The following is a 25,280-nucleotide window of genomic DNA, read 5'->3' as shown; positions in this document are numbered from 1 at the left end:
CCACTGGGAAAGCTGCTAGGAAATCTGGCACAGGCTGGCTTGACTTAGGTCTGCGTAGTGCGGCGTAGATGCCTGAGTGCTGGTGTGAGGCCTGGGTCCAGAAATTCTAAACCAAGTGTTAATATTCAGTGTGGACACTCAAGTCTAGGTTTACACTCACTGAGTCTACGGGTTCAACTCCCACACACCCTAGGCTTACATTGCAGTGTAGACACACTCTTAAACCCCTTCTACCCATTGCAAAATGACACATAGTACAACGAATGGGAACACCAATACAATCTTCCCAGATATAAAGTTATGGAGCTTTTGGGAATCCAGGACCTCAAGGAGAGAGAAAATATTTGAACCAACTACTTCCATCCACAGGGATCTGAGGCCAGTGCCAAGTAAATGTGGTATTTTCCCAACTCAGAGAGAGCAGAGAAATAGATGAAACACGTATCAGAAATCTCAAATGTCACCATGTGGAGTGTAGAGCGCAAGACAGTCAGGTTTCCAATTAAGGCAGTAGCAAGTATCAGCTTTAGCCACAAACGGGAATGTCATCAACCCAAAACGTGGCATGTCCTCACGTTCTCCAAAGCGGTTCCCATTGGTGTGAGCTAGGGCCCTACTAGATGTAAACTTTCTTGCTCATTAAGCTAGATGGATTCCTTCACAAATCAGTGATTCCATCTGAATTCATTTGAGCAACATATATTAACTGATCATTTTTCTCAGGGCTTCCTTCATCTCTTTGTTTCGCAGGCTGTAGATGAGGGGGTTGAGCATGGGAGTCAGGACTGTGTAGAAGACAGAGAACACTTTGTTCAGGGATTTCAGTGTATTGGTTTTTGGTAGCAGATACACAGTCATTAGGGNTTGTAAATTATGTATCAATTTTGTCTGGATGCCCTAGGACTGCAGAGGCCCCAGAGCTAGAGGGATCATCAGAAACGCTTCATAAACTCCTCAGGCCCATGTCAACTATGCATCCCTTACTAATGAAGAGGACCTCCATTGATCTGGAGCTCTTTGTGAAAGCAGGGGAAGGAGAGTTATCACAGTCCTCAGAAGAATCCTAATGGCGGAGCATGTTATGGAGTGTTAAAAAAAATATCCTGTAGATTTCAGGCTACGCCTGAAAGAGCAAAACATTTTCAAAATCTGTTGGACTCCACGAGGGTTTGCCAGATGGGGGCCTTGACTCTGGTGTGTGTTGGCACTTTAATACAGAAAAAGGAACCCTGATGCATATGCTATGGGACTGTCCAGCAGTCAGGCAGCTGTGGGAAGAGGTGGACATGAGTGAAAATAATACTTGGCTTCAGCAACCAAACCTCAGCTGAAATTATATCCTGCTGTCAGAGTGCAGGGCAGCTGCGCCTTTATTTCCCCTCCATAGTCCGCCAAAGGCACACTCTTTTAGGATCTCGGCTCCCAGCCGTCACCTCTCTCTTGGGCAGACTCCCACGTTTCTCTCCCTCCTGACTGGGGTTTTTCCAGGCTGCACAACTCTCTGCCTACACTGTGATATACCCAGCAAGCCAGACAGCATGAATGGGAGTTTGGAGGAAGATTTTCAAAAGCTCCTAAGGGATTTAGGAGCACAAGTTCCACTGAAAGTTCCCTTAGCACAAAGGGTGCTGGACTGACACAGCTTTATGTTTCTGAATCTTCCACCCACAGAGCAGTGTCTTAAGGGGGAGCTGATTTCAGAATATGTCTCCTCTGTAGGGTATAAGTATCATGGGTTAAATCCATCGCTGTTGTCTCTGCACTTAACTGTTACACCAGGGGTAAATTGGCCCACTTACCTTTCTAAAATCTCACTGCAATTTATTAGCAATACTTTTAAATCTAGAATATAACATTTGTGTGTTAATTAATACCCAATGGACCACTGCATAATTTTAAACAATCTACCAACACAGGGATATGTTAGCAGAGAGAAAGCTTTTTGTGGCAGGGGAGAGTTATTGTGTTTCATTTATGCATCAGTTCTTTGAATCCCAGAAGTCCGGTTTATTAAGAACCAGCTAGATCAGGGCTTTGGGAATGGTCAACGGGACTGTTTGGGTGCTATTTTCTAAATTGCTGAAGTGGCTTATGGGCACAAGTCACAATGAAAGTGAGTGGGAATTGTGAACACAAGTCACTTAATAAACCCACCCATCGCTTCCAAGTGCCAGTGTGATTCTCGGTGAAATTCACACTGGCTGAAAGTTCTTACCAGTTTTTCGACAATTTGGTAGCCTTAACCTGTGTCCTAGTGGACAGCTCCTTAATTCCCCAGAACATTGTGGTAGCAGCTACGGTCTGAGAACCTTAACATTCCACACCCAACCCTTGCCTATCTCCAGCCTACACAAGCCTTCCTGTCCTGCTGGACGATCTGCCATTGAATGACACAGGCCTACTGTAAAACAGACATATCTTTTGTGAAGAATAGGTGGGATTTTAAGGCTACAGGACTGTATGTGACAGAACAATCCCTGAAGCCTCTTGTATCTGTGGGACATGCTGAGCTTTCAGAGAGATCAGGGACGGAATGGAACATGCAAGAGAGAGCTTGGTTGCATAGCAGCATTTTGAGGGATAGTGTTGTGACATAAACTCCTCTAAGGGCTTCACCGTCTATCCCTGTCCTACCTACTCTCTATCCAGCACTACTGTCCCACACAAATCAGCCATTATGATTCCTCTATGTGAGAAGAGCTCTCTGCAAAGCCACTTTATTGTCATCCTTAAAATTCTGCTTTGCTGTGATGCCTGCAAAATGTCTGATGATGGAAAAAGAGTTTTTTTTTCCCATGGAAATTTTTAACACAAAAGAAATAAAAGCATTTTCATCATTTTTTCCCATTGAAAAGTTCAATCCTTTGCCCATAAATAAATAAATAAATAAATAAATAAAACAAAAAAAATTGGCCAAAAATTTGAAATATTTTGATAGTGCTTTATGCTTCCAGCCGACATTCTCCCGTATGGGCTGGAAACCACTCTCTCTCCTCAGAGCGAGAGAAGGTGGTTGCACCATGGGAGATGTAGTCCAGCAGGGGACCCCAGCCTATAGTGAAGAATGGAGACACAGGGAACTGAAATACAGCTGCCATGGGGCACCGCAGAAGGCTCTCTGAACCGAATTATTTGAATTTTGGGAGATTTGGTTTTTCAACAAAAATTTGAAATTTCCATGAAAAACAGACGCTTAAAAAAAAAAAGATTTTCTCAAAAATTGACAGGGTTCTGCCTACCAAGACCTCAAACATTCCCTGAAATTTTGTAATTGATCAGAGATGATTTTTGAAAATATACAGAGAAATCACACCAAAATAAGCACCGGACCCTGCTTTGCTAATGAAAGGTGGCTCAGCAGGAATTAAATCTTGGCTATTCAATACCACAGCACAGGATTTTAACACTCAGCAAAACCCTTCTGCCCATTCAGTCCAAATTGCTGGGCAGCTTCACATACCTCTTTGTCTTAGGTGGGAGAAGGGGCTTCTGATTAACTCATCCTGACAGTTATGCGAATAGAAGGGTGTGTTCACTCATCAGTTAGAATACTTTTTTTAACTCAACCATAACAAGGTTTAGTCCAGGTCGTAATGACGTCTCTCACCTCAGGGGAGGCTCAGGCTAGTCATCCAGGCTTGGCTCCACCCCACAACATCCACACAACTATTTTTAGCACACTAGCACAAGGCCTGCTAGCACGAGTGCCTACCAAGGCTGGGAGGCTCACCTTCAGCTGCCGCGTAGACATACTCTTCAGTGGCTCAACTACTGTCATTCCTTCTATTAGTTCCTGTGTATTAATTTGAATCAGAGGCCTAAGGATTAATGTACTATTCAATGGGTAGAGTTTTCTAAAGTGTTCCCCTTTCACAAGGACCTAAGGATGGGGGAATCTGTGTGTCATTGAAAGTCAATGAGATTTATGCTTTTAAGTCAGCTAGACACTTTTGGAAACTTTACCCAATGTGCTTCAGGATGAAAGATGCTGGCACTTTTCAAATATGCCATGAGTAGCATTTCCTCCACACTTATCCGCTGTTTTTTTAATTGACATTGATTTTGTTGTTGCTGTAGCAAAGAGGTTGTGTCAACAGAAATCATTCACATCATTTATTCTATTTTGATAGCCATTAATCTGTTTAGGGTCTGACGCACTGGGTCATAGGGAATGTCTACACTGCAATGTAAGCCTAAACTCACACTCAGGCTTGAGAATTTCAGTCTGACAAACGTACATTCAACCACCATTCTACACCTACTGGGAATATAAATAAGCCTTCTTTGCCATGGCCTACTGTTTCATAAGCCCAGGCAAAAGGGGTACATTCAGTCGACTTTCCAACCCCACACTGGTTAACAATGGACCTGTAGGACTCTGGGGTATAGCAAACTACCTCTGAACAGGAATGGCTTCCTTTGCATATGGGTCGTGGTGCTGAAGGGTCTGGGAAACCTGCTAACAAGGCTCCAGAAATGCAGTTTTTCTCACGAGTAAGGGGTCTGCATGACAAGGTGGTCCCACTAGTCTGTGCTTATGGCCCTGGTCCAGAAGCACCAGTCTATACAGGGGGCATCAATGGCTCCCCCAAGAGTCATGAGCAACAGCATCCGGTTTGAGTCTGTCAGGTTTGTATCACCCTCATCCTCCTCCAACAGGTGTCTTCTTCTGCAGGTCAGAAAATTCCCCTGAAATGTCCACCAGCACCTCATGGAAGCTCTGCCCATTGCCTGAAACAGGAGTGAAAGAAGAAGCAAGACAAGTGCTTCAAACACTGACTCCTCCCTGTTGCTGGCTTCAGCTGCCAGGCACATGAAGACTCAAAAGGCAACTTGGCCCAATACCTGGCAGGCTGCAATAGCTTCTGGTAAAGTGCTGTGGGATGGACAGTCAAGTTTTCCCTCAAGGCACAACAAACAAAGGGGTAGAATGGCTACCCACTGGGAAAGCTGCTAGGAAATCTGGCACAGGCTGGCTTGACTTAGGTCTGCGTAGTGCGGCGTAGATGCCTGAGTGCTGGTGTGAGGCCTGGGTCCAGAAATTCTAAACCAAGTGTTAATATTCAGTGTGGACACTCAAGTCTAGGTTTACACTCACTGAGTCTACGGGTTCAACTCCCACACACCCTAGGCTTACATTGCAGTGTAGACACACTCTTAAACCCCTTCTACCCATTGCAAAATGACACATAGTACAACGAATGGGAACACCAATACAATCTTCCCAGATATAAAGTTATGGAGCTTTTGGGAATCCAGGACCTCAAGGAGAGAGAAAATATTTGAACCAACTACTTCCATCCACAGGGATCTGAGGCCAGTGCCAAGTAAATGTGGTATTTTCCCAACTCAGAGAGAGCAGAGAAATAGATGAAACACGTATCAGAAATCTCAAATGTCACCATGTGGAGTGTAGAGCGCAAGACAGTCAGGTTTCCAATTAAGGCAGTAGCAAGTATCAGCTTTAGCCACAAACGGGAATGTCATCAACCCAAAACGTAGCATGTCCTCACTTTCTCCAAAGCAGTTCCCATTGATGTGAGCTTGGGCCCTACTAGATGTAAACTTTCTTTCTCATTAAGCCAGATGGATTCCTTCACAGATCAGTGACTCGTTCTGAATTGATTTGAGCAACATATATTAACTGAAGACTTTTCTCAGGGCCTCCTTCACCTCTTTGTTTCGCAGGCTGTAGATGAGGGGGTTGAGCATGGGAGTCAGGACTGTGTAGACGACAGAGAACACTTTGTTCAGGGCTTTCAGTGTATTGGTTTTTGGTAGCAGATACACAGTCATTAGGGTCCCATAGAAAGATGTAACCACAATGAGGTGAGAGGAGCAGGTCGAAAAGGCCTTTTGCCTCGCGGTAGTGGAAGGGATTCTCAGGATAGTAGCCATGATAACAAACACTAGGACGTCACAATTAATAGAATGGGCAAGGCGTGTTATTGGAGGCGAGTATGAAACTAACCAGTGTGATCATGCTGGTGTCACTGCAGGAGAGCTTTATCATTGGAGAAAAATCACAAAAGAAATGGTCAATTTCACTGGGGGCCACAGAATGTTAGTTGTGAACATAAAACACGTATTATTACACAAGCTAGAAATCATTTATCCAAGACCCGCTGCTAGCTGGATGCATACCTGCCATTCATCACGGCTGCATAATGCAGGGGTTTGCATATCGCTACATACCGATATAAGACATCCTGCTAGGAGATAACATTCTGTAGTTGCCAGAGAACCAAAGCAATAAAACTGTGCAAAACAGCCACCTGACAGAATGTTTCTATCTCCATCAGGAGACTGGCCAGTAACCTGCAGGATGGTGGATGTGTAGCAGTCTCCAGGCAGGACAAGTTCCCCAGGAAGAAGTACATGGGAGTGTGAAGGTGCTGATCAGTCATAATTAGCACAATGATGAGGATGTTACCAGACATGGTCACAATGTAGATCACCAGAAACACCAGGAAGAGAAGGACCTGCTGTTCAGGGAGATTCCCGAATCCCAGGAGGATGAATTCTATGATGACTGTTTGATTGTCCTCTTCTGCTTTGTCTATGAGGTGCATCTAGGTACAAAGAGATGTACTAAAACTCAGAGACGGGACTTTCAAAAGGACAAACATCCCAGGTTTAGCCATGAAGGGCATGTCATCATCCCAAAACATAGTATCTCCTCACATTCCCCCGAGCAGTTCCCATTGGTGTGAGCTAGGGCCCTACTAGATGTAAACTTTCTTGCTCATTAAGCCAGAAGTTAGATCTTGTGGATTTATTCATTTATTCTCAAACAAGAGTTGCCGTTAGTGTAGGGAAAGCCCCTGGCGTGCCGGGCCAGTGTGTTTTACCTGCTCCGTTGGTAGGTCCAGCCGATCGAGGCTCCTAATGGCTGCGGATCGCTGCTCCAGGTCAATGGGAGCTGCTGGAAGCGGTGCGGGTCGAGGAACTTACTGGCCGCCGCTTCCAGCAGCTCCCATTGGCCCAGAACAGCAATTCATGGCCTGTGGGAGCCGCGATCAGCCGGACCTGCGGAGGGGGCAGGTAAACGCACCAGTCTGGAATGCAAGGGGCTTTCCCTACACAAGCCACTACCCCTATTTGTGAAACACTGCCTAAATCGTTTTGAAAATGGAATTTAGGCTCTTCAGTCAGTTAGGGATTGTTGGAACACTGAGTTCAGCAACCCCTAAATAGCTTTAAAAATCTGGGCCTGAGTACTTTGCTGAATCAGGATCTTAATTCAAGCTATGCAGAGCCACAAAGGATCTGCTGTTGCTCAAAGGATGCTAGCCACTGGCAAGTTTTAGCCCACACTAAAAATGGTCAGCGGAGCTAAGAGAGAGTAAAGGAATGGCTTTAACAATAACTGTCTCACAGCCTTTCCTCAATTGAAAAAATCAACGAGGTCTAACTCTGATGTCCCATACTGTTTTTTGCATTATTAACTTCTGCCCAAGATCCTCCCATTTTACAGCTGCCCTGCTGAGGTTAGAATCGAGCTGTAAATTCTGAGTATATGTACATCGTACATGCTATGTATTTTATTTTTAAATAACTGACTTGCTGCACTGAATATATATATATATATTTGATACTATTTTATTATAATGGGACTTGGGGTCTACATTCATAAGTGAGATAGACAAAGGAGTAGGTCTGGTTGATCTACCTTGTAATCTCAAAGAATATTGCAAAGAGATGACACAGTGCTCAATGCCTCCTGACAGCTGCTGAGAGCTCTCAGCTCACACTCTGGTCAGTGGAGGAAAGGTTCTGCTGGAGACAACCAGTATCTACAGGGTCAGGAACATGCACAGAGCTTCCACTTTAGGGGAAAATCCAGAGGGACATTTTAGAAACAACTGAGGAAAGGAGTGAGAATCCATGTGAAAGAGGTGAGTTGTCAGGGAGATAGAAAGGCATTCAACCCCTGTCTAAGGGGCTGGGGGATGGAAGATAAAGGCTATGGGATCGCCCTGGGTACTGTTATGTTCACAGGATACAAACAGGGAAGTTAGATTAAAACATCAAATACTCTCTCTGGAAGGTTGCAGTGTAACATGACTTTATTGCATAAAATCCCAAACCCCAATTCTCAAAACCCAAAACCAGAGAAAGAAACACAGGCTGCTCCCTAAGGCAGAGACACCAAACTCACCCCACATTGCTCTAGGCTGGCTCTTTTCAGACTGACTGCTGAAAGATGCTGATCTCATGCTTCCCTACAGAGCCCCTTGGTCTGCAAGCAGGGCCTGGAGAAACCTTATGAATTTAAAGTGATAGCCTATAACAGGTTTCAACATACCACAGATGCCTCTGAAAGGGAGGGAAAGACACAGACAAACAGAGAAACAGACAGACAGGCACAGAGAGACATACGCAGACAGACAGAGAAATTAGACAGATAGAGGGAGATGTGTGAAACAGCTCTATTTAACATTAGAGTTGACTGGAATTTTTTTTCTTCACAGAAATTTCTGACTTTTTGTGAAAAAAAATGACAATCAAAATTTTGTGGCTGGAAACTGAAAATTTTTCACCAGAAGCTGAAAGCTTTTGATTTCTGACACAATATTTTTCAGTTTTTGGCTGAAAAGTTTTTGGGTTTTGGGCAAATTTTTTTTTTCAATAAAAACATGCCATTTTCCAGGGAAAGTAGACAGTTTTCATGAAAAAAAATTCATATAATCTAAAAACCCAATTTTACATGAAAAATAATAAAAAACAGTTTTGACAAGGAATTTCCCACAAGCTCTCTTTAACAACAGAAATTTAATACATCCAAAAGGGCAATATAAAAAACACCCTCTTTATTCCAGTGCTAGAGAAATAAAGAAACAAAGGAGTAATACACTAGATCAGTAATGTATCGCTGTAACCAATTTCACTCAAACGATCACTGAAAGACCAAGTGAGCTGAAATGTGTCTAAGTTATCAGTTAACGCTACTAAGCCAAACAGTCCCCAGCCTGTAGCAGTGCATGGGGTTTTCTGAGATTGCTTTGTCATCCCATCTCTCCTTTTAATTTGTTCCTTTCTATTGTCACCCCACCTCACCCCCAGAAGGCCCACAGGAACCACAGTCAGACATCTTTTGTCCTTTGGCCATTCTAGACGCAGCCAAAAAGGAGCTAGTTAATCCAAAACAGGAAATAGTGTGTTGGCGGGTCTGTCTTCGAACTAAACACTTCTGCATTTCAGTGTCATCTTGCCTGTGGGCGCTGCTAGCAATGAGGAGAAACAAACCTTGGTCATGAAGAGCAGAATAAGGGAAACAAATAGAGACATTTAAATAGTACAGCAAATAGGAAAACCAAACTGATTCATGCAGAGTCAATCTGAGTCACCTCCTTCCCAGAGCAGGGGATAAAACAGAACAGCAGAATAAAAACATGTTAGCATGAACAGTGAAAAAGCACTCAAAATATAATTGGTGGATAATGTTAGAAAACTTTCAGTAACCACGAAAAGTAACATTGTAGAGGGTCTTACTTTAGAGGTGACTTTTCTGTTGCAGCATTTTGACTAACATTTTGTGGGATTAAAGGGCCAATTCATCTTCAGGAAACCTTGGCAGTGTCTGCTGAAGTTTTCACCTCAACCTTCATTTTCCAATTAGTATTCAGAACACTGGCAAGTGGGAAAGGTGCACTTCTGTCCAAAAAAAGATTTATTTTTCTCCATAGATCATGCAAGTGACCAACCTACCTAAGCATCTTTCCTCATCTTGGACCTGAAATACATCCTTACATGTGATCTAAAAAAAAATGTTTCAGTGAGAAAAACTCCTATATACTTCCTGGGCATATATCAAATTCCTGAATACTAACATTGTTCTCAGACACCTTCATAATTTAGGCCAGCAGAGATGGGCCTGAATCAATCAATCTCCTACAGCAAAATATCCCTGAACTTCAGAAAAGTTTGAATCTCAACTGTGCAGCTGAAAATACATCTTTAAGCAATTTTTCTCTCAATTCATCTATGCTGAGAAAATCACAAGACTCTCGTACAGTCTTGTCAAAATTGACTGCCAGGCCTAACTGGCCCATAATACTATTACTTAGCCTCAGTGCATCAAGCCTTTTCAGCTTCCCGAAATGTCCTGGCATCCACAGCAGTACAACAGGGGTAGCCATGGGGGTATATTATGTTGTGGGAAACAAAATGCAGGGTTGTGAGTTCAATCCTTGAGGGGGCCATTTAGGGAACTGGGGTAAAAATCTGTCTGGGGATTAGTCCTGCTTTGAGCAGGGGGTTGAACTAGATGATCTCCTGAGGTCCCTTCCAACCCTGGTATTCTATGTGTTGTATGAGAATAGACAAATAAGCTGATAGATAATCCTATGACACACTCAAGTCAAGTGTGACCTAAAGTCTCCTAAAGAACATCACTGAAGCTTTTTCTTCTACTCTGTGCCAAACACCAAGGCACCAACAAACAGATTTATTATCATATTCTCCTCTACCTGCAAGTTCTACCTGCATAACTCGCACCTCCCATTCTACTAGCAAATCAAGCCACCTGCCATCGCAGCCCTGAACGCCTCAACTCCTCCTCAAGGAATTCACCTACAAAGCCGATTGTCACCCACACTTTATCAGTCAAAGTTACCCATGCTTAAAGGTTATTACTCACCCCGAAACCTTATCTGTGGCCAAATGGAATGAGGAACTTGCTGCTTTAGCAAGGGTACAAATCTGGTGCAATGCAAAGGACACACGTAATCATCAGCCCTCCTACGCCTAACCCAAGACAAAGTACCGAATAGATGCTGCTGAGCCTGACAGAACCTGCAGACTTGCCAACTCTTGTGATTTTATCCCAAGTCTCACTATTTTGGGGGTTTTAGAGCCCTCCCCCCAACTGCTGGAATGGTGTTATTACCTGAGAATATGGCCCCTGTGGCTGCAGAGAAATGTTGGAAAATGTGACCCATCTGCCCCCAGCCAAGGAAATAGTACGAAGCCAGCAGAAGCAGCTTGCTCTACAGATGTGTCTGTTTATTAGTTTTGCACCTTCTCCCCCTCGGCAAGTTTTCACCAACCAGCTTGTGAGAAGAGAGCATTTTTAAGAGCTGTAATCAGCTCCAGCTGGGGTCTTTCCTGTTTCTTGGGTGCTCTTAACCCCCTTCCTTGCTTCTCAGATGCAGGGCCGCCCAGAGGATTCGGGGGCCTGGGGCAAAGCAATTTCGGGGGGCCCTTCCATAAGAAAAAGTTGCAATACTATAGAATACTATATTCTTATGGGGGCCCCTGCAGGGCCTGGGACAAATTGCCTCATTTTATTTTTTAAATGAAGGCTCAAAACTAAAAGGAAAATAAGGGAAAAAAAACGTATTGAATATTTTTAATAGCTTCAGAGATTTTGAGGCCAGAAGGAACCATTATGCTAGAAAATTGGAGGGGGTTCAGAGAAGTGCCAGGAGAATGATTGAAGGGTTGGAAAACATGGCTGATAATGATAGATTGATCTGTATGAGTCTATTTAGATTAACAGAGAGAAGGTTAGGGGTTGGGTGGACCACAGTCTATAAATACATACATGGGGAACAGAAATTGAATAATGAAAGACTCTTCAATCTAGCAGACAAAGGTGTAACAATAACCAATGACTGGAAGTTGAAGCTAGACAAATTCAGACTAGAAATCAGTGGAAATTTTTGAGAGGGAGGGTAATAGACCATTGGAACAACTTGTCAAGGGTTGTGGTGGAGTCTCCATCACTGGAACTATTTAAATCAAATATTTCTACAAGATCTGCTCCAGTTCAGTCACAGCTATTGTATGTGAAGTAGTAATTAATTCAAGGAAGTCCTGTGGCCTGCACAATGCAGGAAGTCAGACTAGATCACAATGGTCCCTTCTGGCCTTTAAATCTATAAATCATCTAATTTGACCCTCTCCAGAGCATATCTGCTTATCAGAGCGTCCAGTATTGTTCTAAAGATTCAAAGAGATGAAGAATGAACCACATTCCATGGGGCATTGTTCAGAGCAGCTACAAGAATGATTTGTGAGATGGGACAGTTACCTTGCAGTAAGAGACTTAAAAACCACAAACTATTTAACTTAACACAGAGGAGGTTACGAACCTTAACAAAGTGTTGATTTGGTCACAGTCTGGCTGTACCTGCCTGGGGAAGAGATGTCTGATAGCAGAGGGCTCTTTAATCTCATAGACAAAGGCATAACAAGAGACAGTGGCTTGAAGCTGAAGCAAGAAAAATACAGACTAGAAAGAAGGTGCACGTTTTTAACAGTGAAGGCAACTATGGGACAATTTATTAAGGGCTGTGGTGGATTCTCCATCACTTGGAGTCTTTAAATCAAGACCAGAGGTTTCTTTCTAAAAGAACCACTCTAGCTCAATGACAAGTGAGGGGTCTGGTGACGGAATTGTTGGGTAAAATTTCTTTGGCCTGTGTTACGCAGGAGGCCAGACTAGATGATCACAATGGACTTTTTCTACTTTAAAAACCTACAAGATCACTTACCCCAGGAAAAATGGGTTAAAGAGAAAGTGTGACACTTGCAGGGTCAAGTGTCTGGTGAGCAAGTTTGCAAGCAGAAGGTTTCTGAACCCACGGCCATGTCTCCCTCCAGCTCCCTGCTCAGCTGAGTGAAAAAACAGACCCACAGTATAAACCACTGTGATCTCCTTGAGGCACAGACCGTTCCTTCCATCTGCTCTGGAAAGAGACAATTTATTATCAATGTTTTTGGATGTTTTTCTACATTTTCCAATATATCGATTTCAAGTCCAGCACAGAATACAAAGCAGACAGTGCTCACTTTATATTGTTATTTTGTTTACCAATATTTGCACTGTAAAAAGGATAAAAGAAACAGTATTTTTCAATTCACCTCATACAAGTACTGAAGAGCAATCTCTTTATTGTCAAAATACAACTTATAATTCCAGATTTGGTTTTTTTACATAACTGCACTAAAAACCAAAACAATGTAAAACTTTAGACCCCATAAGTCCACTCAGTTCTACTTCTTGTTCAGCCAGTGGCTAAGAGAAACAAGTTTGTTCACATCTAGGGGAGATAATGCTGCCTGCTTCTTATTTACAATGCCACTTGAGAGTGACACCTGGCGTTCACATGGAAGTGCTATAATATAAAGTGAGCTCTGCACACTTTGTATTCTGGGTTGTAATGGAAATCAACATATTTGAAAATGTAGAAAAACATCCAAAAATATTTATAATACATTTAAATTGGTATTCTACGTTTGTTTAACAGTGCGATTAAAACTGCTATTAACCACAACTATTTTTTTTAAATCTAGTTAATTTCTTTTGCATTAATTGCTTCATTTAGCTGAGACTGACAGTCCTAGTTTTTAAATTAAAAAAATAAAAAATTGAAATTGAACCAGACTTGCTGTGTGAGAGTCATGGGGACTTATGCTCCTTTCATCACACTTTAGGAGCTTCTGAGTGCCCCAGTCCCCCAAGGACAGGTGTAGACAGCAGACTCACTCCGGCCATGCAGCCACCCCAGCCCACATTAGCGATGAACTGTGAGACCCTGTAGGCTAAGGGCATTAGACACCCAAAACCCATTGAAATCCCAGCCCTATTGAAAGTTAATGTGGGAACTTGTGCTCCTGAGGCACTTTGAGAACCGTCCCATGCAGCTTTGTCGTCTACACGTGGGTCTGTCCAGAAGCGCAGGATTGATTTGGTTGTGTTGAAAGTTGAGCTGATGATAGAATTTTAACTTGCGTGAACTAACATGATGAGAGTCTCAATCTACGTGATGATCAGGTGACTTCAGAATGACACGGGGGTGACTGGGTAGCGGAGATCAGAATTTGACCCCAGTGTCTTGTACAGCAGAGCTGCTCGGATAATGGCCAATGGAAGAGTTTTCCACCTGACTTCATAGCACCAGTTTCAGAAGGAAGGAGGTTCTGCTTTGAGCTTTTAGTTCAGTCCATTCGGAGCTAGCCAGATGGTGCTAATAATCCCCACATCAGGGACTGAGTGGAGCTGCCAAACCGTGACTGGATAAAACTTAACTCCATTACCATCGAGCAGCCTCAAGCTCCAGCTTACAACCAGCGCTGTATTAATCTGTGTGGACAATACATTGAGTGGGTGGCAGCTGTCAAATATTTGAGCAGCATCATAGACTGAGCTGGAGGATGCTCAAAAGATGTGGGCACTCGTATGGCAGCAGCTGCTGCCATGTTTTGGGCCTTTCAGTGACATATGTGGGGACGTCAGGACATCCCGCTTCCTACATAGCTGCAGATCTATCTTTTCTAGCCCCTGAGTTGCTGACACCAACTCTACCATGTGACCATGAAACATGGGCTCCGAGGAAGGCTGAAGAGTGGTGAGGGATTTTTTTGATTCTTGTCATCTTTATCCGGCCACTGGACTGGGACTATTCCCAGCTCTGCTACTGGCCTGCTGGATGACCATGGAAGTCATGTCACCTCTGTGCCTCAGTTTCCTATCTGTAAAATGGGGATAGTGGAGAGCTGCTGATGAAAAGCACAATATAAAAACTAGGTCTTTTGATTACTACCAAACCGCAGTAGCGCATCAACTGTGAACCTAGGTGAGAACGATAACTTTCTAAACGGCCAGTAACTTCCACCAACAGACATTGCTCGTTCTGTTAAAAAAAACTAGAAAACAAAATGTAAAAAAAATAAATTGTTAACATTGAGTTTAGGTGCCTAGTGGTAGCTCGGTCCCTTCCTGAAGGCTGAATTTGGCAAAATTCTGAATTCTGAGAGACAAGAAATTCACAGAGGAGATAAATGCCCACACAATCTTAACTCTGCCCTATTTGTGCAATACCATAAAATACCCACACCACACATTCCCACTCTGCCTTCTCACTGCAATGGACAAGCGCTCCCTGCCCTGGCCCTATGTTCAAACACTGATCCGACTCCCCTGACAGGATACCACACTTGTAAAGTGTAATGGCCACTTCACACCCTTTTCTAGACCCTGAGTTGCTGAAGATGGGGGAGAATATTGTCACATTAAAAGCAGCAAAGAGTCCTGCGGCATCTTATAGACTAACAGAAGTATTGGAGCATGAGCTTTCGTGGGTGAATACACACTGTGTCGGATGTGGCAGCACAGGCTTTTCAAGACCACCTGGCTCACTCATGCCATCCCAGATTACAGGGGAAGAAAGGCTGTCAGCCTGACTGGAGTGGTTGAAGAGCATGGGTACCAACCTCAGGGCAGACTGCTCAGAAGCAGGGCACAGTCGCCCCATTGACTGTGAGGTCTAGACTTGGATTTCACCAACCAAGGATCAAGTGGGACCTCCTCAAGCACTACAACAGCCTCTACATGGAGTCACAGACAGTCCCCTTGGGCACTCCAGTCTGTCTTGCCACCCAAGTAAGCTTGCCTTTGTGATACATGGTACCTTACACCAAAAATCACAATAATATTCAGGGAGCTGACCCCTGGCAGGCACAGACTTGGCATCCCCACTCTAAGGGGGAGGTGGAAGTGGGTGCCGCACAATTCCTGGCACTGCAAGAAACATCACAGAGGCATACAATAAAATTAAAAGATGGCAAATTCTGAACCAATAAATACCTTTTCCCACGATGTGTGATTAGATTGTAGTCATCAAAGAGGGACTGGGCATTTGTATGGCTAACAAGAATAACCAGAGTTATTATAGACAATGAAGATAATTCCTATTACTCTAAGCAGCAGATTGTTTTTCTCTAGGAACCAGACAGAGACACAAACACTCACACACTCTCAGCTATTCTACTGCAAAAACAAGATGACCCTAAGTAGATGCTGAGGGCATTAGGGTTCAAACCTCCCCACACACAATGTGTATCTCCATGCCAGGGAGAGACTGCGTATTGTTATCCCTTTTTGACCCAAGTGGCTAGTCACAGTTTGGAGTAGTAGGGATGTCCCAGTTGGAAGCAGAAATTGATGGAGTCTGATATTTTTTTTGATCCAATCTCGTTTATTGACAAGGAATGTACAAAGTCCATCTTCTCTGAATGCATGAGGAACCAAGAACAAAAGGAGCAGCTTCTTTGCTTACCCCCCCAAGTCTCATTCGCCACCTCATGCGACCCAAACTCTCATTTCTTCCAGACTTGCACTGGGCTACTGCTTGGCTTCCTTGCTTTTTCCCTCAGGCTCGCTCTCTCTGTTCTGTGTGTTCTCTCTCCTCTCTCTTGTCTAACACACCAACTCATGCCCAGCCAAACTCTTCTGCCCACTCAATCCAAATTCTTGGCAGGTTCACACACCGTTTGTCTTAGGGAGGGGGCTTTTGATTAACTCATCCTGAAGTTATGTGAATAGAAGGGGATGTCAACACATCAATTAGAACAAGTTTTTTAACTCAACCATAAGAAGGTTAGGTCCAGGTCATAATGACGTCCCTCACCTCAGGGGAGGCTCAGGCTAGTCACCCAGGCTTGGCCCTACCCTACAACGTCCACGCAGCTATTTTTAGCACACTAGCACAAGGCCTGCTAGCACGAGTCTGCCTACCCAGGCTGAAAGGCTCACCTTCAGCTGCCGTGTAGACGACTTTCAATGGCTCAACTACTGTCATGCCTTCAGTTAGTTCCTGTGTATTAATTTGAATCAGAGGCCTGACGATTAAAGTACTATTCAACGGGTAGAATTTTCGAAAGCACCGAAGTGACTTCAGAGCCAGAGTCAGAAAATGCCCTCGAAATGTCCACCAGCACCTCATGGAAGCTCTGCCCATTGCCTAAAACAGGAGTGAAAGCACACGCAAGACAACTGCTTCAAACGCTGACTGTGATGGGTTGGATCGCAGAAACCCCCCTGGGAACTGCGACCTGAGTGCCCAGACTACTTCTACCCCTGGTTTCCCTACCAGCTCGGGACTCCACTACCCTGTCTTGCCGAGCCAGCCATTCCCTTCTGCTCCAATAAAGACCCATGGTCTGAATTACTTGCCCCAATGCTGCAGGTTTACTTGAAAGCAGCTAATAGAAATGTGCTTGTCTTTACTACACAGATGCAAAACTCCCAATGGGGTTTAGACCCAAATAAATCCATTTTATCTTGTGTAAACCTAATGCCGGGTAAACTCATACATTGTTTACCCTCTATAACACTGACAGAGAGATATGCACAGTTGTTTGCTCCCCCCAGGTATTAATACATAATCTGAGTTAATTAATAAGTCAAAAGTGATTTTATTAAATACAGAAAGTAGGATTTAAGTGGTTCCAAGTAGTAACAGACAGAACAAAGAAAAATCACCAAGCAAAATAAAATAAAATGCTCCAATCTATGTCTAATCAAACTGAATACAGATAAGATCCTCACCAGTTCCAGAATGCACCCTTTTACAGACTAATCTCTTTTTAGCCCAGGTGCAACAATCACTCACATCCCTTGCAGTCACTGTCCTTTGTTCCAGTTTCTTTCAAGTATCCTGGGGGGTGTAGAGGCTCTCTCGTTAGCCAGCTGAAGACCTGGCACAGGCTTGTTTGACTTAGATCTGCATAGTGGAGCCTAGATGCTTCAGCACTGGTGTGAGGCCTGGGTCTAGAAATTCTAAATCTAGTGTTAATATTCAGTGTGGACACTCAAGTCTAGGTTTACACTCACTGAGCCTACGGGTTCAAGTCCCACACATCCTAGGCTTACATCGCAGTATAGGCACACCCTTACACCTCTTCTACCCATTGCAAGATGACACACAGTACAACAAATGGGAAGACCAGTACAATCTTCCCAGATATAAAGTTATGGAGCTTTTGGGAATCCAGGACCTCAAGGAGAGAGAAAATATTTGAACCAGCTAATTCCACCCACAGGGATCTGAGGCCAGTGCCAAGTAGAATGTGGTATTTTCCCAACTCAGAGAGAGCAGAGAAATAGATGAAACACGTATCTGAAATCTCAAATGTCACCATGTGGAGTGCAGAGCACAAGACAGTCAGGTTTCCAATTAAGGCAGTAGCAAGTATCAGCTTTAGCCACAAACGGGAATGTCATCAACACAAGACACAGTATGTCCTCACATTCCCGAAAGCAGTGCCTATTGGCATGAGCTAGGGCCTTACTAGATGTAAACTTTCTTGCTCGTTAAGACAGATAGATTCCTTCACAGATCAGTGACTCCATCTGAATTCATTTGAGCAACATATATTAACTGAAGACTTTTCTCAGGGCCTCCTTCACCTCTTTGTTTCGCAGCTGTAGATGAGGGGGTTGAGCATGGGAGTCAGGACTGTGTAGAAAACAGAGAACACTTTGTTCAGGGCTTTCAGTGTATTGGTTTTTGGTAGCAGATACACAGTCATTAGGGTCCCATAGAAAAACGTTACCCAATTGAGGTGAAGAGAAGCAGGTGAAAAGGCCTTTTGCCTCCCGGAGTGAAGGCTTCCTCGGGATGCTAGCAATGATAACAAGAACATAGGATGTCACAGTTAATAGAATATGGGCAAGCGACGTCTAGGGAGGCGCGTAATGTAACCTCACCATGTGATCAATGCTGGTGTCACACTGCAGGAGAGTTTCCTTGGAAAACATACAAAAGAAAATGAGTTCAGATATCACTTGGAGCCACAGACTGTTATACTTAGAACATAAAACCAACTTATTACATGCAGTTAGAATCGCACTTATCAAGACTCCGCCCTAGCTGGAGAGTGCACACTTGTGTTCATAAACAGATAGTAGCGAAAGATGGGTTAATGTTGTCTTTCACCTGTAAGGGGATTAACAAGGGAACAAACACCTGACCTCAGAGGCAATCAAGGAAACTGGATATTTTCAAAACTCAGGGAGGGAAATGTTGGGTCTGTGTCTTATGTCGTCTCGGCTATGGAGGCTTCTTTCTATCTCAAGCTTCTGAATCTTCAGTTTCAAAGTTGTGAGGACAAAGGTACCAAAACAAAAGGGTTTCTATATGTTTTGTTTGTATTTTACTTGTGCAGTTGCTGGAATGGTTAAATTGTATCTCTTTTTGGAATAAGTCTGTTTATATATATTTGGTCTTTTAAGTAATGACCCTGTGTTGGTAACTTTGATGCAGAGATATGCTGTGTTTTTTTCTTTCTTTTTATTTATATAAGCTATTCTTTTTAAGGACTTGTTTGAGTTTTTCTCTCTGGGTAGGCTAAAGGAACGAGGGAGGGTGGAATCATCTTTGTGTAATCATACGGAGGGTAGAGCTCTTGCGAACACCAGGGGAATGTGGAAGGGGAAGAGAAGATTAGAGATCATTTCTGTTCCTTGTTTATTTGGTTGTGTCTCTTTGTGGAAAATGAGGAACATGCTTTCTTTTGGTATTGTTGTGTAAGAGAGATTGCAATCAGGTACTCTTGCAGGTTAGCCCAGAGGGAAAGTGGGTGGGAGAGAGAGGGGGCAAGGGAAGTGGGTCTATTTCCGTCTTTGTTGGTTGAGAGCTCAGAGTCTCTGAGTCTTGGGGTTCCCTACCAGGGAAGTGTTTGGGAGAGACCAGAGTGAGCCCAAAACCATGGATTTTTGTTGCTGTGGTATGCGGATGAATCAATGGCTGAGCTGGTAATTAAGCTAGGGGGGTTCATGCTAGCTTCTCAGGTTGTCATGAACGCTATAGGTTCAAGATTGAGTAAGAACGATTACGTACATGGTTACTTGCCAATTCATCAGAGCTGCATAACGCAGGGGGTTGCATATCAGCTAAATACCGATCATACAGACATCGCTCGCTAGGAGATACATTCATGTAGTTGCCAGGAGAACCAAAGCATAAATCCTGTGCAAACGCCATGCACAGAAATTGTTCTTCTCCGTCAGGAGACTGGCCAGTAACCTGGGCCAGGATGGTCGGAGATGTAGAAGGTTCCAAGAGGACAAAGTCCCCAGTGAAAAAAAAAAAAAAAAAATAGTCTATGAAGGGGTGTGAAGTGTTCGGTGACCACTAGTGACAATGATGAGGATGTCCCAGACATGGTCAAGTAAAGATCACCAGGAAAAACAAGAAAGAAGGATCTGAGTTCAGGAAGATTTCCTGAATCCCAAAGAAAGATTTGGATGATCTGTCATGTCTTCTTTGCTTTCTCTATGAGGTACATCTAGGTACCAAAGAAAAATATCTAAAACTCGAAGACAGGACTTTCAAAGGCAGAAAATCCATCCGCTATAAGCAAGTGCAAAGGCCAGATATCAAGAAGCATTTAAGCACCAAGAGGTTGCATGATAGGACTCTAGTAGAATTGTCAAAACGTAATTAAGGACAAACAATGGCTTAAGGTCCAGATTTTACAGTATATTTAGTTGTGCTGCAGAACACACCAGCATCCAACAATGCAAGCCTAATCTTATTTCCGCAAAATGTAGGCACTGAGGGACTTACTTTAATTAACAGCCAATGGGATTTAGACTCCTCCATGTGTAAATCCCTTTTTAAAATGGAATTTAGGCTCCTCAGTCAGTTAGGCGTTGTTGCAACACTGATCTCAGCAACCCCTAAATAGTTTTAAAAATCTGTCCTCAGAGCTTTGCTGAATCAGGAGCTTAATTCAAGCTATGCAGAGCCACAAAGGATCTGCTGTTGCTCAAAGGATGCTAGCCACTGGCAAGTTTTAGCCCACACTAAAAATGGTCAGCAGAGGTAAGAGAGAGTAAAGGAATGGCTTTAACAATAACTATCTCACAGCCTTTTCTCACATGAATAAATCTATGAGGTCTAATTCTGATCTCCCAAACTGTTTTTTGCAATATTAACTTCTGCCGGAGATCCTCTTATTTCACGGCTGCCCAGGTAAGGTCAGAGCCAGGAGCTGTAGATTGTGAGTAGTCAGACAGACAGATAGAGCTTTTGTAGTTCAATTGTTTTCCTAGTAGCACACTGCATGGTCTAAGGTCCTTAATGAGCCTTCACTCAGTGACTATTCTCAAATACCCAGAACAATGGAAGTGTGCTGGTTACAGACCGAGCAACATCGTAGTATCTGAGCACCTCACTGTCCTTAATGCAGTGGTACCCAACGCAGTGCCTGCGGGCACCATGGCGCCCGCTGGGACATTTATGTGCGCCCGCCTAGTGCTCAGCAGGGGAAAGAAGTCATGGCCCTGTGGTTGCTGGGGACAGAAAACTCCAGGGTTGTGGGCGCTGCTTCTCTCTGTCTCCAGGAGGAGCAGGGCTGCGGCTTCTTCTAGCTCTGTGCCTGACGGAGACAGAGAACTCCAGGGCTGCGGGCGCCGGTGCTCTCTGTCCCCAGCAGGTGCGGGGCCGCGGCTTCTCTCCAGCTGCAAGAAGAGAAGCTGAGGCCCCACACCTGCCAGGCACAGAGAACTCCGGGGCCCATCTAGTGCCCATCAGGGGAGAGATTCCAGGGCCCCCTGCCAGGTACCTGCTTGCTCCACTGGTGCCTGGTGCCGGCCCTATATGTATGTATTCTTCCTGCACTGATACTGCTGTTTTCTAGTGCTTTGCAATTTATTATTTTTTTAACATTTTGCTCAAAAATGAGAGGTTCAAATAAGAGACAAAGTTATGTATTAGTTCAACCCAGAGAGGGAAGAATATTAAATATGATGTTTTTCATATTATTTAATGCATAAATACAAAATAAGCCTTGAAAAATTGTTGGTGCCCCATCAGACTCATCTGAAAACATGAATGTGTTACTGGCCACAAAAAGGTCGGGGGCCACTGCCTTAATGCATTTATCCTCACAATACCACAGTGAGATTGTACAGATAGAGAACTGAAGTCCAGAGAGGCAGTTTTATAAGGTACATAGCACCTAAAAATGCAGAGCAGTGCCCAGTGGGATTTTACAAAGTCCTTCATCAGGCTCAGTGCCTCACTTCCATTCAAGCCAAAGGTTATTAGATGCCTAACCTGCTTAGATGCTTTTCAGCATTCCACTTGGTGCCCATTTACATCATTTGGTGCCTCAAGTCCTTTAAGATCTGCCCTAAACAAGTCCCCCAAAGGGCCCCAGGGAGCCTGCTGGAGAACAGAGAATTGACCCCAAGCGTCCAACATCCCAGGTTAGCCCCCTACCCAAATCTATCCAGAGCTATAGCTTGCCACATTGTTCAGTTTCCTGAATTGCTCAATGATGTCTTATGACAGTGAGTTCCAGGAGACAACGATACATTGTGTAAAGAGAAAATTGTTTCATGTCTGAGTGCTAAAGGTGTTGTCTGTTAAGTTGATTGGGTCACTCTTGATGTATAGGTGCACCTGATGGAGTTTCTCTATCCCATTCATTAGTCCTTAACCTCTCACACGTCCCATCTTGTTCATCGCCTCTTTCAGCGAAACTCCCTGAGTCTTTTCTGAGGCTGGGATATTCAAAGGAATCTAAGAAAATTAGACACTGTTCAAAAATCGAGGGGAGTTGATCACCTGACTCCCCTGAAATTCCCAGCCCCATTAAACTCTGCCCATCCATGCATCTGCTTCTCTTCTCACCCTCTGCTCCATTCCCAGCCCCATGCAGTAAATGGGAAAAGAAGAGATGCTCTCTCCTCTCTTCCCCCAGGTCTGAGACAGCAGGTGCAGGTCAGGACCCAGCATGTCAGCACCAACAGAGCAGGGCGTGAGCATGCTAATGCTCTTGCTAATGCCTGAGACACTGAGAGCAGGACCTTGACGAGCAGCGCAGCTGGGAAACTCCCTCTGCCCAGTGTCCTGCCCCATGCACAAATGGAATGCCCCGAGCAGGCACATACAGACTCCTCTCCCTTTCCTCTCCTCCTTGGCACCCTCAGACATCCTCTACCCCAGGTGCACTCTGCAGCCTAGCTGAAGAGTGACAGTGTCTGGGCCTGGATTTTGTACAGCATCCCGGGTGCAACAGAACAGCTGGAACTCAGTGTTTCCAGCCACGCTCGGCAGTCTCGCAGTTCAGCCGTGTTGAGAGAGGAGAGGGGGAATGAGACATATCAAGGGCAGAATAAGTGAGAGGGAGCAGGATATGCACAGCTACAGTGTGTGCCTGAGAAACAGCTCCGGCTGTGCTCCTTCCCACTACTGCACCATTTCCTTCCTATGTGAGATCCCCAGGATCTGACCATGGGCTTGTCTAAAGGAGAGTTAGATCCTGGCAAGCTGTGAATCTCCAGAGCACTAGCCTGCCACATACTAACATGCTGTTTGGTCCCTACTTCAGTGCACTAAAACATTCCCTAGTGCATATTGACCTACCCCCATTTCAAACAGCACTGGAGCAAAATCCACTAGGGGACTTTTAGTGTGTGATAGCTGGATCTGCGTGGCCCTTTGCTGCACAGCAACCTACCACGCTCTAGATTTACACCTCAGCTTGCCATGCACTGACTCCTTGTGTGGACAAACCCCAGGAAGGTTCAGATTTACCTTTAATCCTCAGCAAGAAGTGGCAACCTCTATGTCAATGCTGAGTGCGTGTGGGGATCTGTGTTCCATTTCCATGCTGCTCGCCTCTGTCTCCTGTTCTCAGAGTTTGTCTACAGGGTGGGGTTGTGCACTCAAGAGCAATGGGATTTCTAAAGGCACCAACGTCTGGCACACGAACTGGCTCTTGTAGACTCTTGCTGGCGCCCACTGAAAGTTCCTTTGTGAACAACACATTGAGGCACTTTAGAATTAACACCCCACTATTGTGCACCATCACCCTGTATGGACAAGCCCTTATTCGCTCAGCCAAGATACCTACCTTGCACTGCTGCACTGGGCTAGCTCTTGACTTTTTGCTTGATACACAGACCTGTATATATTATAAGGGGCCTCCATGCCTCCTGCTCTGGAGCCTTCTATGGTTTATAGGGGAAAGCAGCCTCACACTGGCTCAGGCAGCTCTTGGGATTTCCACTGAGGCTGCTGCTAATGATCCCTGCTTTGAAAGTGCCCTCAGGAAGGAATTCAATGCTATGGTGCTTGTTAAGACAGTTTAAACATCAAAGCCATTGACTACTGGGGCCTGGTCTACACTAGAAAGTTAGGCTGACTCAACGCATCTTACATTGACCTAACTATGGAAGCATTTAAACTTAAACTTCACCCCTGCTGATATAACTGCCCCACTACGCCGACTTAATAACCCCACCTCCACGAGCGGCGTAGAGTCAAGGTTGATGTAGTTAATGTCAATGTAGACACTGCATTGCTTATGTTGAATGTTATTGGTGTTCAGGAGCTTTCCCACAATGCCCCACACTGTCAGTGCAATTGGCACGAGTGCTCCTGGTGAGGTCACGCACCGCTGACACAAGGAGCAAAATGCAGACACGCAAGAGCAATGTAATTACTGCGGCAACTGTGTGCTGGCATAAGTTAAGTCAACTTAATTTTGTAGTGTAGATATGGCCTGAGTTAGAGAAGAATGAGTTCCTTAGGATTTGGCCCATAAAACTTATTCTTTGCTGACTGTCTGGGCTGGCTTGCCCATTCCCAGGTGAATTAACAGGTGTGTTGTATGTAAGACCCGGGAAGTAATTGTTCAGCTCTACTCAGCACTTGTGAGGCCTCAGCTGGAGTAGTGTGTCCAGTTCCGGGCACCGCACTTTAAGAGGGACGGGAAAAAATTTGACACAGTCCAGAGGAGAGCAACAAAAATGGTAACGAGGTTTAGAAAACCTGACCTGTTAGAGATAGTAGAAAGAACTGGGCGAGTTTAGTCTGGAGAAGAGAAGAGTGAGGGGGGATGTGGGAACAGTCTTCAGAGACATACCAGGTAGTTAGAAAGAGGATGATGATCCACTGTTCTCCACAAGCACTGAGGGTAGGACAAGAAGGAAATATAACAAAATATGTAGAGGAGTGGGAGGAACACTGTGGAATCACAGAGCAACTGTGTGGCCCAGTGGAGAAACCACTGGATTGGGATTATTCCCAGCTCTGCGACTGGCCTGTTGGATGACCATGTGCCTCAGTGTCCCATCTGTAAAATGGGGATAATGATCTCAAGCTCTTGGAGATGTGTTGATGGGAAGTACAATATAAAAACTAGGTCCTTTGATTATTACCGAGCCCCAGCTGCACATCCACTGCAAACCTAGTTGAGAACAACAGTTTTCTAAATGACTAGTAACTCCCACCAACAAATATTCCTCCTTCTGTTTAAAAAACTAGGAAATAAAATGTCACAAAAACCCTTTGTTAATGGAGAGTTAAGGTGTCCAGTGATAGCTTAGGCCCTTCCCAAAGGCAGAGTTCAGCAAAACTCTGACTTCTGGGAACCAGGAAATAGAGAGAAAAGATAATGCCCACACAACCTGTAGCAAAGAGGTTGTGTCAACACAAATCATTCACATCATTTATTTTATTTTGATAGCCATT

At 44.3% G+C, this 25,280-nt stretch overlaps 1 pseudogene; it reads right to left on the bottom strand.

Moving 5' to 3' along the window:
• Positions 1-5,640: 5,640 nt before the first annotated feature.
• On the bottom strand, positions 5,641-16,589 carry LOC142045949 (olfactory receptor 5P55-like; annotated as a pseudogene).
• Positions 16,590-25,280: the final 8,691 nt, after the last annotated feature.

Source organism: Chelonoidis abingdonii, chromosome 25, assembly GCF_003597395.2.
Source record: "Chelonoidis abingdonii isolate Lonesome George chromosome 25, CheloAbing_2.0, whole genome shotgun sequence".
Classification (NCBI taxonomy): Eukaryota; Metazoa; Chordata; order Testudines; family Testudinidae; genus Chelonoidis; species Chelonoidis abingdonii.
This window is presented reverse-complemented; position numbering and strand designations above follow the sequence as displayed.